The 12,550-nt window shown below is 38.0% G+C and overlaps 1 long non-coding RNA gene across 3 annotated transcripts in view; it reads left to right on the plus strand.

Moving 5' to 3' along the window:
- The first annotated feature begins 2,541 nt into the window (after positions 1-2,541).
- LOC112665105 (uncharacterized) overlaps positions 2,542-12,550 on the plus strand; it is a 66,071-nt gene continuing 56,062 nt past the window's right edge. For all 3 annotated transcript variants that reach the window (XR_004806232.2, XR_004806234.2, XR_003140220.2), the window contains exon 1: positions 2,542-3,113. This is a non-coding gene — a long non-coding RNA (uncharacterized LOC112665105). The remainder of the gene's footprint in view (positions 3,114-12,550) is intronic.

The following is a 12,550-nucleotide window of genomic DNA, read 5'->3' on the forward strand; positions in this document are numbered from 1 at the left end:
CTCCCTGCATGGAGCCTGCTTCTCCCTCTGCCTGTGTCTGTGCGCCTCTCTCTGTCTCTGTGTGTCTCTTATGAATAAATAAATAAAATTTAAAAAAAGAGCTGTGAAGGAATTTAATATATAGACCTGTCTGCCATATGAAGAAACTGAGTCCAGAAATGCAAATAACCTCAGTTTATATGGCTACTTAATGGGGGGAGGCTGGAAAGAGAGAATTTTGCTCCTTTAACTTGAAATCTCATGAAAGCTTCTCTTATGGGAAGTGGACCATTGGATGCTTTCTACCCGTGTCTTTTTCTCAGTACAGCTCTGAAAGCTGATGGGTAAAGGGCATGGGTTCTGTCCATAGACATTTGCATTGCACGAAGAATTCTCAATGCAAGTGACATTGCCTGGGATTTATGATTTTAAAAACTAAAGACTTTCTGGAAGTATTTTCACTGACTAGCCAGCAAGCATGAGCACTGAAGTCTAATGGCATTTTAGAGTATGAGGTAATGATTTACATGACAAGTTCCTCAAGTGTTAAAAATGCTGGCAATTCACTTCCATGAAGCCACATGCATAGAGCTTCTCTCTTCTGCCATGGATTACTGATAAAATACTTTTAATTATATTATGCAATCATCCCAAAGAAAATAGATAGCTTTCAGCTGCTGAGCTTCCTTTCAATGACCTGATTAAAATGCATCAAGGGAGATAGGACCCAGATGTTCTTGTCATTAGCTGATAAGATATTGCTAGTAATCTTTACTGATTGCTGGAATTATAGGAAAAATGCAAATAACAGGAAAAGAACAATGTCTTAAATAGCAGAATATAAACAGTGTCTCCTGCGAGCTATATCTTTGGAGGATTTATCTTTCTTTACCTTTTAATGTTCATATGTATTTTCCCTGGGGTTTGACAGCTATGCCATGCTATCTCTGTTTATTCACAGGAGAAAAAATTACAGCAGTGAGGCAGGCATGCTCTTTGAATTAAATTTATAAATAGTGTTGAATCGAGGCAAAATTGTGAGGTAAGATAACTTTACTTCTGATGCCTCACATGTTCATAGAATAATTATTTTTATTTTGAGTTTCTTAACAGAAATAAATTCTTACTCAAATTGGTATAATACCTATTATACTTGCCTCCAATCTCTGCTTGCTTCTATTATTGAAAACACCACCACATGATATTTGTAGGACATGCAAATCACCATACCTCCAGTCTGTCCAAACACCTGTAAGCCTACAGGATAAACTCATAGAATCATACAATTCTGGAAATTGGGAATGGGGAGATACTTAGTGATTCAATATGCTCGAGGTCAGCAACCTTATTCTGCAAAGATTCAGAAAATGAAGTTTCAGGCTTCATAGGCCATATAGTCTGTGTTGTCGTAGCATCCACAGACAATGCATAAATTTATGGGCCTGGCTGTGTTCCACTGAAACTTTACTCACAAAATCAGGAAGTAGGTCAGATTTGACCCATTGGCCATACCTCTGTGACACACTCACTATGGTCTGATACAGAGTTGAACTTTTAAGATCCTGGAAAATTTATTTTCTGTTCTCCAAAAATGAATGCCAAAGTCCCTAAACTGACAAAAACAAAAAACCAAAAAACAAACAAACAACAACAACAACAACAACAACAACAAAAACCCTCACAAACTTGTCCATATGACTTAAAAACAGTCAAAGAGGCACTGCTCACATGTTAGGGCATGGCTTCCATTTAGTTTGTTAGTCATCAAACTCCTCACTCCTAACTGGGCAAAATACACATTCAAACACAATTATACACAAGGACCAAGTGTTCAACCTATTTTACAAAAGAAACTTGGAAGGATGCCCCAGACAACCTTACAATTTATGGATCCAATATTAGAATGCTTACTATACTCTTTGTTGACAAAATACAGTGTCCTTACATTAGGAAAGAAGGATTCGGGGTCAGCTGTATGATCACAGCAACCTGAGCTGGCTGTTTATCACATATAATAATGATTCTGTTTCATGCTCACTGTTGAGGATGACAGCATATTTTAAATAAAAACAGGAACAACAAAGACAACGTCAATATCAAGTCACCTACCTGGATGTTTCATGGTTACTTTCAAATCAACACAGGCAAACCATAATTTTTCTCTCCCCCAATTTTTTCCTCCAATGGGTTCCCCATTCATCTGGTATAAATGTATTTATTGAACAAGTATGTGGGGAAGGGAGGAAGGCATGAATTAAAATTAGAGGGCTGCTTGCATTGGTTTTTTATTTTATTTGAAGGAGAGGCAGTGTTCCTTGTGACATTCTGATTTTTTTTGCTAGTTTTTTTTTTTTCCTCAATCAAAAGGAGACAAAATCACTTCAGAATTTTCATCAGTGAGAATGAGCATCATCAGTGTGGATAATTTACTGCTCTTGGCTCTGTGACACGAGCACAGTCCCCTGTGTCACAGAGAGCCCTGATCACAGAAGGGTGGGCTCCCTGTCAGAGATGACTTCATCAGGGATTAAGCCGCTATGAAAGATGTTTTCAAAGGTGATTCTATAATCCCCCACTTCCTTCATACTCTTTTGCAATGTGATCTAGACTCTCCCTCCATCCAGAGATGAATTCTTCCCCTCCCCTGGAATCTGATTTGACCTTGTGACTTCCTTTGTCCAGGAGAGTGCAGCAGAGCGATGTTCTGTGGCTTCAGGGCCAAGCCTTAAGAGGCCTTGAAGCTTCCATTTTCACCCATTTGGAGCCCTGTGCCATCATGCATAGATGTCCCACTATCTCACTGGAAAGACCATGTGGACAGAGAGGTGCCTGGGTATTTTAGCCATCTCAGCTGGTGTGCCATGTGATGAAGGCCATCTTGGATCACCACTCCAGCTGATCTGCAGATGATTACAACAAGAGTGAGCTCGGGTGAAACCAGAAGAACAGCCCAGCTGAGCCCATTTCACACTGCAGAATCATGAGAAAACAAAGTTGTTATGCGGCAGACATAATGGATGTGGTTAATTCTCTGTGACTGGTCTGCCTGTGCATCAATAAAAGCATATTTGCAATTTCAAGGCACTAAGAAGATGATGAGTTGAGCCTCTGCTCAGCATCTTACTGAGCCGATGGTATGTACTTACCCAGCACGGATCATTCAGAGAGCTTTGTAGATACAGAAAAAGAAGTGAGCAATTACATTTTCTGGCATTTTATGATTTTCAAAGAAATTTCATGATCATTATCTAATTTCTATGAGACATGTACCAGTGAGATTCACAAGGAAGGTATCATGGCCCATATTAAATATTTGAGGGCCTGGAGGTTAATAACCATTTTCTCAATAGCACAGGTAAGAACTGGCATAGTTAAGATTTGAAGTCACATGTTCTAAGTTCAATCGCTTTGATCTTATTACTCTTCTCTAGGTATTAAGCTAGCTTTGCGTGGGAAACTAGGAGATGTATTTGTTTTTTTTTTTTCTTTGTTTTTTTTTATGTATCAGGCATTGATTCATTGATTGATTTTTTATTGAAGTTCAATTTGCCAACATATAGTATAACATCCAGTGCTCATCCCACTAAGTGCCCTCCTCAGTGCCCATCACCCACTTACCCCAACCCCCCACCTACCTCCCCTTCTGCAACCTTTTGTTCATTTCCCAGAGTTAGGAGTCTCTCATTGTTTGTCTCCCTCTCTATTTTTTCCCCCTCAGGAGATGTATTTGAAACAGTCTACCATGCAGTCTTTGCAGTTAATGTTCTATCACCACAAATGTTTGCCAGCGTCTAGGCTGAAAAAATGACAGATGGCATAGAGGTCTGTTTTCATTGATCTGTGGGTAAATTGAAGCATATAAAGTGATGAGCATAGTGCCTGTCATGTAGTAAGTTCCAAAAAAAGTAGTGATCATTATCTTTGCTATTATTCATTCTTTACTATAATTATATATATAACCTCCGCCATTCCCTCCAGTACACATACCACATCAGAAACACAGGGCCCGAGGAACTTAGTGTTCAATCTTCAGGAATGAAATCACATTTTGGTGCAAAAAATGCACATTATTTTGTATTTTTGGCATGCTAATATTTTCTTTTTTAAAATTTTTATTTATTTATTTATTTATGATAGTCATAGTCACAGAGAGAGAAAGAGAGAGAGAGGCAGAGACACAGGCAGAGGGAGAAGCAGGCTCCATGCACCGGGAGCCCGACGTGGGATTCGATCCCGGGTCCCCAGGATCGCGCCCTGGGCCAAAGGCAGGCGCCAAACCACTGCGCCACCCAGGGATCCCGCATGCTAATATTTTCAAGTGAGTTTTGACTTTTACCCTTTCTGTAAATGGTATGTGAACCTCTTATAACTTGAATGCTCAAACATATGAGCAGAAATGGTTATTATACCAGGTTTAATTTTTAGCAAAAAGAAATTTTTTCACTTTCATATCTATTTTTCATTTTCTATTTCATATCTATTTTTTAAAAAGTATATAATAATCCTACATAAGAGGTTATAATGAGATTTACATAAGAAGCTTGGTTTAGCTTTTATTGCTAACTCTCTTGCATTTTAGGCTTTAAAATATTTTAGTGATTATTAGTGATTGAAGGTAGATGAGCTTCCATGCTTTTTTTCACTCAGTGATTGCCTGCACTGTTCACTCCTTATGCTTAGCCATATCTCTGCTATATGCCTGACTAAATAAGGCAGTGGTTGTATAACCAAATCCTCTCACTTGCACTCGTGCTCATTTTCCATCCAATACCTGAGTTCTTTTTCCTGTCACGTAAATCTTTCCATTCTTTTCATTATGGTTTGCTTTCTAAGATATCCTGGCCCTTCTTTTAGAATTGAAATCCCCTACAACTAGAACATTGAATGGCAGAGAGAGAGACAGGAGGAGGATCTGAGAACTATTTTCAGATGAGTTTTATGATTTTCAATTTGGCCTGTACTTGGAATAGAGTTCAGGCAAACTGTGGGTGTGCTTGAGATAAGAAGTAGCATTCAGGTCCCTGTGGTCCTTTGCAAAGACAAGCTCTTTTGGGGGCTGACCTCACTTGGTCCTATTGTGGAAGGTTATTCTGACAATCCGCTTCCAGGTGAGAGGAGCTCAGAATGTGTTCTGAATATATTTTTAAAGACTCAGAGTCAAGAATTACTGAATTTCTACAGAGTCTTGTTCCTTTCTACCTGTAGGGTTTCTGCTGCAGGACAGATGTGCCTTGATGTAAACATCAGATCCCAAATGTGGAACCAAGTCTCAGAGGCCAAAGTTTCTTGATTAGATGTTTTAGTTGAGGGAAGATAAAAATACTTTTCTACAATGAAAGATATTTAAGGTCCACTCTGAGCATTTACTATAATGTATAATATTCTTTGAGGATGATATTCAAATAAATGTCATCGAATGTACTGGATAAAATTAGGCAGTTATGATCTAAGGTAGGAGAGTAGAGGCATTATTTAAGTCTGAACTCCCCAACTCAAGCTTCAATCAGTTCAAAAATCCTTAAAGTCAATAGACTGTGTAGGGATGGGAGAGAGACCCCCTTGGCATTTGGTACACTGGATACTAAATTCAATAGATAGCAGTGTGTGTGTGTGTGTGTGTGTGTGAGTGATTGGGTGGGGAGGCAGAGGGAGAGGGAAAACAAGGCTACCCCCATGTGTATTACCGACTACAATCCACAGAATGAGCCTCTTTGGACCTTGAAGCCAAACCAACCTGGACTTGAATCTGACACTTCCCAGCTGTGTGACCCTGGGAAGGCTGCCTATCCGTCTCCAACTCAGTGTTCCCATCTGTACAAGAGGGTTAATGAGAGAATTTTGTTTATATGGTTGTTGTGGCCATGAAATGAGTTCATTTGTTTGAGAACCTAGTGCCTGCCACATAGTAAGCTCAATTTAGATGTAGAGCTATCTTTATAATCTAAATTACACAAGATATCTGAAAGAGTTAGCACTATGAAGACCTGTTTAATGCAGAGGGTCATTACCGAATTAAATACCTGATATTTCTCCCCATTTCTTTTGAATCTCCACCCAGTGTTTCTGTTTTGAGTCTGTTTCAGATCAATCCTCCATCAGGCAGCAAAAATCATTATGCTCTTTGGGAATACTCTAGATCATTGCTCTTCTTTCAGAAACCCTAAATCATGTTCCATTTACAACCACACCCAAACTGCTAAACATGACACTCAAAGCATCCCACAATCCCATCTCAACTTAGCCTGTGTTCCAGCTTCATCTCTTATACTGCATTACTCTGTACATCTCCTCCTGCATTGATGCTCCTGAAACAACTGTTCCTCTTTGCCCTCATGTGTCATTTATGGATGTTCGCATTACACTCTTTTTTTTCCTTTGGCTTAAAACTTTCTTCTCCTAATGTTTACTTGTGGAACATAAGTAATCTTTGAAGAGATAATAAAATTAAAATATAAAAACATGTTCCCTGTTGTTCAAAAGTCTATATGAAGATATATGGAAAGCATATCTGCATTTATTTCTGACTTAATTCCAATATATCAATCTGGTAAGTATGGTGTTTACTGCATTGAGTGCCCAAAAGGGGACATGTCTTCCTTCACGTCAACTCACCATTAATTCAACAATTCCTCCACTTCTAAAGCTTCTCTCTTTCTCTCCATATCTCTATTTGATACCTACATCTATTCAATAATTCCTTCTTTGCATTTCTAAAAGAGATCCTTTCTTCTCCATTGCCAGGGTTGGGGCCTCATTGTTGTAATCCTGAGCTCTGACAACTCCCCCTGCATCCAGTCATTACCCTGTGCTTTTGACAGGTCTCAGGTTAAAGAAGGAAATTGTTAAAATGTTAATTCACTTTGCCTATCTGCTGAATATCCTATAGCAGCTTCACTATCAATAGAGTACAGTGCAAACCCCTTTAACAGGTGGAGCCAGTTCCATTTTAGGAGTCTCAGTTACATCTTTGATGCCAGGCATGCATGAAGAACTGTGATGGCTAGAAGGTGAACCCTGTAGCCACCTATTGGAAAAGGGGTTTCCGGAAAAGACCAGGAGCCTAAGCATGCAAGCATGACCCTGTCACATTGTTTCCCCTCTGGAGAGAGAGGGACAGATGAGGAAGGGATAATTCTGAATGCAGCCCCGGGTCTATATTCAGAATATCATCTCATCATTTCCCCTGGAAACACAACTCAGCTTGAAAGGAAGTAGCTGCAGTAAGATAATTGCGTATTTTAAAGGTTCTTAATTAGAAGGGAAAAAGTAATCTTACAGATATTAAGAGAACAAAGTAGCAGCATATATGAGAAACTTAGGTGCCTTGACTTTTATTCAGTGTCATTACAGCTTTCTCATCTTATGGACAAAACAAGACAAGAAGTGGGATGATAAATGTTACTTACAAGCCCATGACATGATTTAGGAGAAATGAAGAGGGTTCTTCTCTTTATATTTAGTCTAATGGAAAGATCTGAGATCTCCTTCTATGCCTTTGCTCTACTTTTAATGTGAGCAAGCTATTTCTCCTCAGAAGGCCTCCATCTCCTCATCTGTCAAAGAGTCTTAGAAGTTCGGATTATTTACACACTTTTTTTTTTTTTTGTCCAAGGAAGAGCATGGATTCTGAGTAGAATTCCAGCTATATTTTTTTCCAGGGGTTTTGAGTACATCATTCCACATTGATGCAACTGATGCAACATTCCTCTGTGGCTCAGTCAAAGCAAGGGTAACCCTGCACAGAGCCAGCACACGAAGGGATGCTCGCACAGGTATCTCTATCACAAAGCTCCTTCCTTATTCATCACATCTTAAAATGTAAGAATCTGCTTTCTTTCAGTCAAATCCCCATCACAAGAAAATACTGGGAGGTAACAAAGTTCTTGGCTTACACAGGATGTGACATGAAGTCTGTGAATCTACTAAGATTTAAGACAAATTGTGACCAATGATTTGGAGGGAAAGTGGGAGAGAGGGAGGAAAGGGAAAGAAATATATCCCCGTAACCCTAAGTGAATCCAGTTGAAATAGAGACAAAAGAGCTGTAGCATACAAAGATATATGATTAAAATAAGGGGATCACTAACTTAGATTTAATATTGATAACCATAATCCATTCAAATAAACAGATTTTGACTTACGATTTGTCTGATCATAGACCAAAGTCTCTTTACTTAGGATCTATGAACATTGTTCTTCACAGGAATTACTCTGTATAACTTGTTGTTTATTTATATCTGCGCTCTTGCCCTTGCTTTTTGCATTTTGTGAACTTCTTTTAGTGCTTGTGGAGGAAGGAAACAAGACCTATCTGAAAGGCAGTGGACCGAGTTATTTTGCCTGGGTAAGCAGAGCAGGAATATATCCTAGAATTGGTGAAAAGGGTATGCCATGGGATAAAAGGAAAGTGAACATGGAGCCAGCCTTCGGAAGTTGTGAGCTAAAAGCCACTTTTCCAAGGAATCTCCATCCTTCCTTCAGTTCTCATCTCTGAGCAAGTGTACATAGTAATTGCTCAATGAATATTACACTTTGCAACAACCACTAAAAAAAAAGTGATTTTATTCCTGCTTGTTAACTTGCCTATTCTCACTCCATACTTTAGCATTTTCCAGAATGTCATATAGTTGGAATCATACCACTGATACAGATTTCGTGTCCTCAACTTTAATTAAAAGCTAGATCCATGTAAAATTGACATTCAGGCATATACCATGGATGGCAGATGTGAAACTCCCCTCAAATCACTGCCCTAGGGGATTGCCAGAACCATTTTTTTTTAGTATTTTTTTTCAAAAGTTTATAATTCTAAGGACATGGAAATTTCCAAAGAGATATCTTAATATCCAGTTAGTAATAGTTACAGAATAATAAGGCCAGTAAAGTCTTAATAATTAGTTATTGGTTATCTCTCATGGTACGGGCACTATGGGAGTAGGCTAATACTTATCATTTGAAGTATTTAGAACAATTCTGCAAATAATTATCATTTTATAAATAATAAACTGTGGCGAATTGACAGTGATACTATTATTAAGGTCACTTTATAGTTGTTCATTCACATTAAGCATTTGGTAACGTCTGATGTCTAGACCTTGTTCTTTTTCATAATGTAAGCTTCATCTTTCTTCTTAACTCAAATCAGACCTTATTTTTGTTGTCTCTGATGCTTTAAAAATGTTTGGGACCTCCTCAAGACTAGTTTTTTTTTTGTTTTATTTTTTTCTGGCTAATTATAACCTTGAATATGAAGGTCGCCAGTTGTCCTACAGGGGCCACTGAGAAAATATCTCTACATATTCTGCTCCTGTATTTATACAATAAGTAATGTATATAACATGGTCTATATCAAACCTCATTTAAAAAGATGGAGTTCCCAACAATTTACCCAGCTGGTTACCATGGTTACCATGTAACCAGCTTGGGATCAATAACACTGTATGATTAACTACATGCTCCTACTTGAAGATTATCTTCTCTGTGCAGCTATACCACCATGCTGTTATGGTGTTGATGAAGGGGCTAGGAGCTATGTTTAATGTGCAAAGTAATAAAGGACAAAACCAGGGCTGTGGCTTCAAAAACAACTACTGATTTGGCAAATATAAATGAGGAAATCAAGGTATTTTCAAAAAACCATCTGGTTTACCGCTGTATCCAAGCATGGTGGAGCATGTTTCTGCAAAAATGACTGGTTGGGGAACCTGAGAGTCTGTTTAGAGGAAGCTCAGAAAATCTTCTAGAACTTAAGAGAGTATCCAAGTTTAAAGTTTATCTCAAGGACAGTACATTGAGTTTTACAGAGAATGTATAATTTGGAAGCATTTTCTTATCTGTTTCTTAAAATTTTCCACTTCTCAGCCCCGAGGGGACTGTACTTAAATTCTGATAGTGTTGTGCTAAGGGAATAAGTAGAAGAAGATAAAAAAGCTAGAAAACTGTGAGTGCATCCTAGCACTTTCTGCAACAATTAGGAACCAACACCCTTGGCTAGACATGAGAACCCTTGCTATGGGCATCAGGAGCATAGGCACTGATATTACTGTTTATATCAACAGTGGTACTGATGTTTGGAACCAGCATGGTGGAGTTTGCCAGTTTCTTCTATTTCTGTTTGTGCTCAAAAGAAGAAGAAAATGGGTCATCAAAACAACTAGTTTAATGATGATGCAGGAGACACTTTTTTGTGACTCACATATATATTTAGGATAAAAATAACAATGATGGATGAGTGAACTGAATTTTCACAGAAAGTATGAGAGCCAAGTCAAAGGACTAATTACAGGCAAATCTGAAATAAATACCTGCAACATGTTTAGGAGGGATATTAGTAACATGTAGCATATTTTATTTTATTTTTTTATTTTATTGGAGTTCAATTCGCCAACATAGAGCTTAACACCCAGTGCTCATCCCGTCAAGTAACATATTTTAAAAAACACAGGATATAAATCAAATGTATCTTTTAATTTTTTAAAATATTTTGTTTATTTATTCATGAGAGACACAGAGAGAGGCAGAGAAAGAAGCAAGCTCCCTGTGGGGAGTCTGATGTGGGACTCGATCCCAGGGTGGCAGGAACATAACCTGAGCCAAAGACAGATGCTCAACCACTGAGCCACCCAGGCTCAAATGTATCTTTTTAAGTGTAGGGATTATTAGTAATATTGGCTTTCATTTTATTGTATATACAAAGAGAGATGAGCCCAAGATTTCAGTATCATCCTATGGTATTTACTGTTTGAACAGATTGAATTCATTTTGCAATAATTGTTTCACCTTAAAATATACAGAAAATTGATTAAGTATATATGTTAAGTGATACCAAGTGGAAGATTTTAGGTCTAGAATACTGAATATCACTAACTGGCTAAGCATAATTACTATGCCACTTTCCAGTTCATAAAATATTCTACATACATTTCACATTTTGGATTACGTGTTTTATTTCATTTTATAGAAAAAGAAATGGAGGTTCAACTGATTTTTTCCAAGTTTGAATGGCTAGTAACAAAGATTATTTTGGAGTTTGCAATCCTGCCTTCCAACTTCATAATCTTTGTTTACTGTATTACATTATGCAGGAGGTAGAATCTTGGATTAATCCTTTCTGTATCTGTTTTAATTTTTAATAATTGTGTAAGAACATAATGTAATAAAAAATTTGAGCCTGACAGTTATTAAGTATATGAAACTATGATCAAGTGTAGGAGCACTCATTATGTTCTTTTTAAGATCTTTATTTAAATTGTGCTCAAGGAGGGGGAGGGGCAGAGGGTGAGAACCTCAAGCAGACTTTGCACAGAGCATGGAGCCTGACACCCCACTTGATCCCATGGCCCTGAGATCATGACCTGAGCTTAAATCAAGAGTCAGACACTTAACCAACTGAGGTACCAAGGTGTCCCTCTTATTATGTTCTTAAATTTGCCCATATGAGTTCTCTTACAGAGATTGGTCATAAGAAAACAAACCCAAAATAGCACCAAAACATTATTTTTATTAATATTTGAGTAGCAAATACCTAAATAAATATATTTAAATATATAAGGTAGATAGCTTGAACCCAAAGCAGAGACTCCAACTAATTTTATTCTAGAACTAAAAGAAGAGAGGATGTATAAAGAGGAATATCTCCTTGATATCAGAACAAGTCTGAGCATCTTGATGGGAATACAGCTAGACTTAGGGTCCTTCCCATGGAAGTCTGAAGGGGAATCAGTTCATGAGTGTTTATCTGGTTTTGGTGGGCTTGCTCTATAGAATAGGGTCATTATGTAGGATGACATATTTAGAATCCTGGGCTATTTGGTCTTAATCATAGAAGTTCAAAATCTTATATCTACGTATCTCACTCTTCTTTTCTGAGTAATCAACTTTACATATGGCTCTTACACATGAGAAGAATATTATTCTTGTCTGGATTCATGTAGAAAGCCTGAAGTTGGTCTTGGGATACCTGAGCTTTAAGGAGGAGACATTGAGTGATGAACTAGAGAGCTAGAGAGAATATGGGGAAAAAGAGAATGGGTTTTAGAAATAATTAGGGAGTAGATGCTTTAGGTGATGTGGACAAAGATAGAGAAGTACAGAGAAAGGCCCAGGATTCTGGCTTGGGTAACTCTGAATATGAGTGTTGTTTCCTGGGGTAAGGATGATGAGACAGGAAGAATTTGAAAACTGAGATTTTATGCCCCAATGAGATATCAGTGTGAATGTATTTGGAAATAAATTGTCTGAGGAATAAATGATAGAAGTGAAGTGAACAGGTAAAATTTTGAGGCAGATCGTAGTTGTACTTATGGAACTTACTGGAATTGTCTAGTAAAACAGTACAGAATAAAGGAAGGTAACCTAGGGCAAATATCTGAGAAGTTCCAATGTTTAAAGTCAAGTGCTGAGCATGAAAATGACAAAAAGAGTGAGGAAGAATGGCCAATGGCATGAGGAATAAAACAATATCCAGTGACTTGACTGGTAAGGCAGGATGGCTTTAGAGAGGATGGCCACCCAGAGTTGGGACTTAGTGGTGGCAGCAGCCTATCCATCCCACTGCAACAGCAAGAAAAAG

Source organism: Canis lupus, chromosome 17, assembly GCF_003254725.2.
Source record: "Canis lupus dingo isolate Sandy chromosome 17, ASM325472v2, whole genome shotgun sequence".
Lineage (NCBI taxonomy): Eukaryota > Metazoa > Chordata > Mammalia > Carnivora > Canidae > Canis > Canis lupus.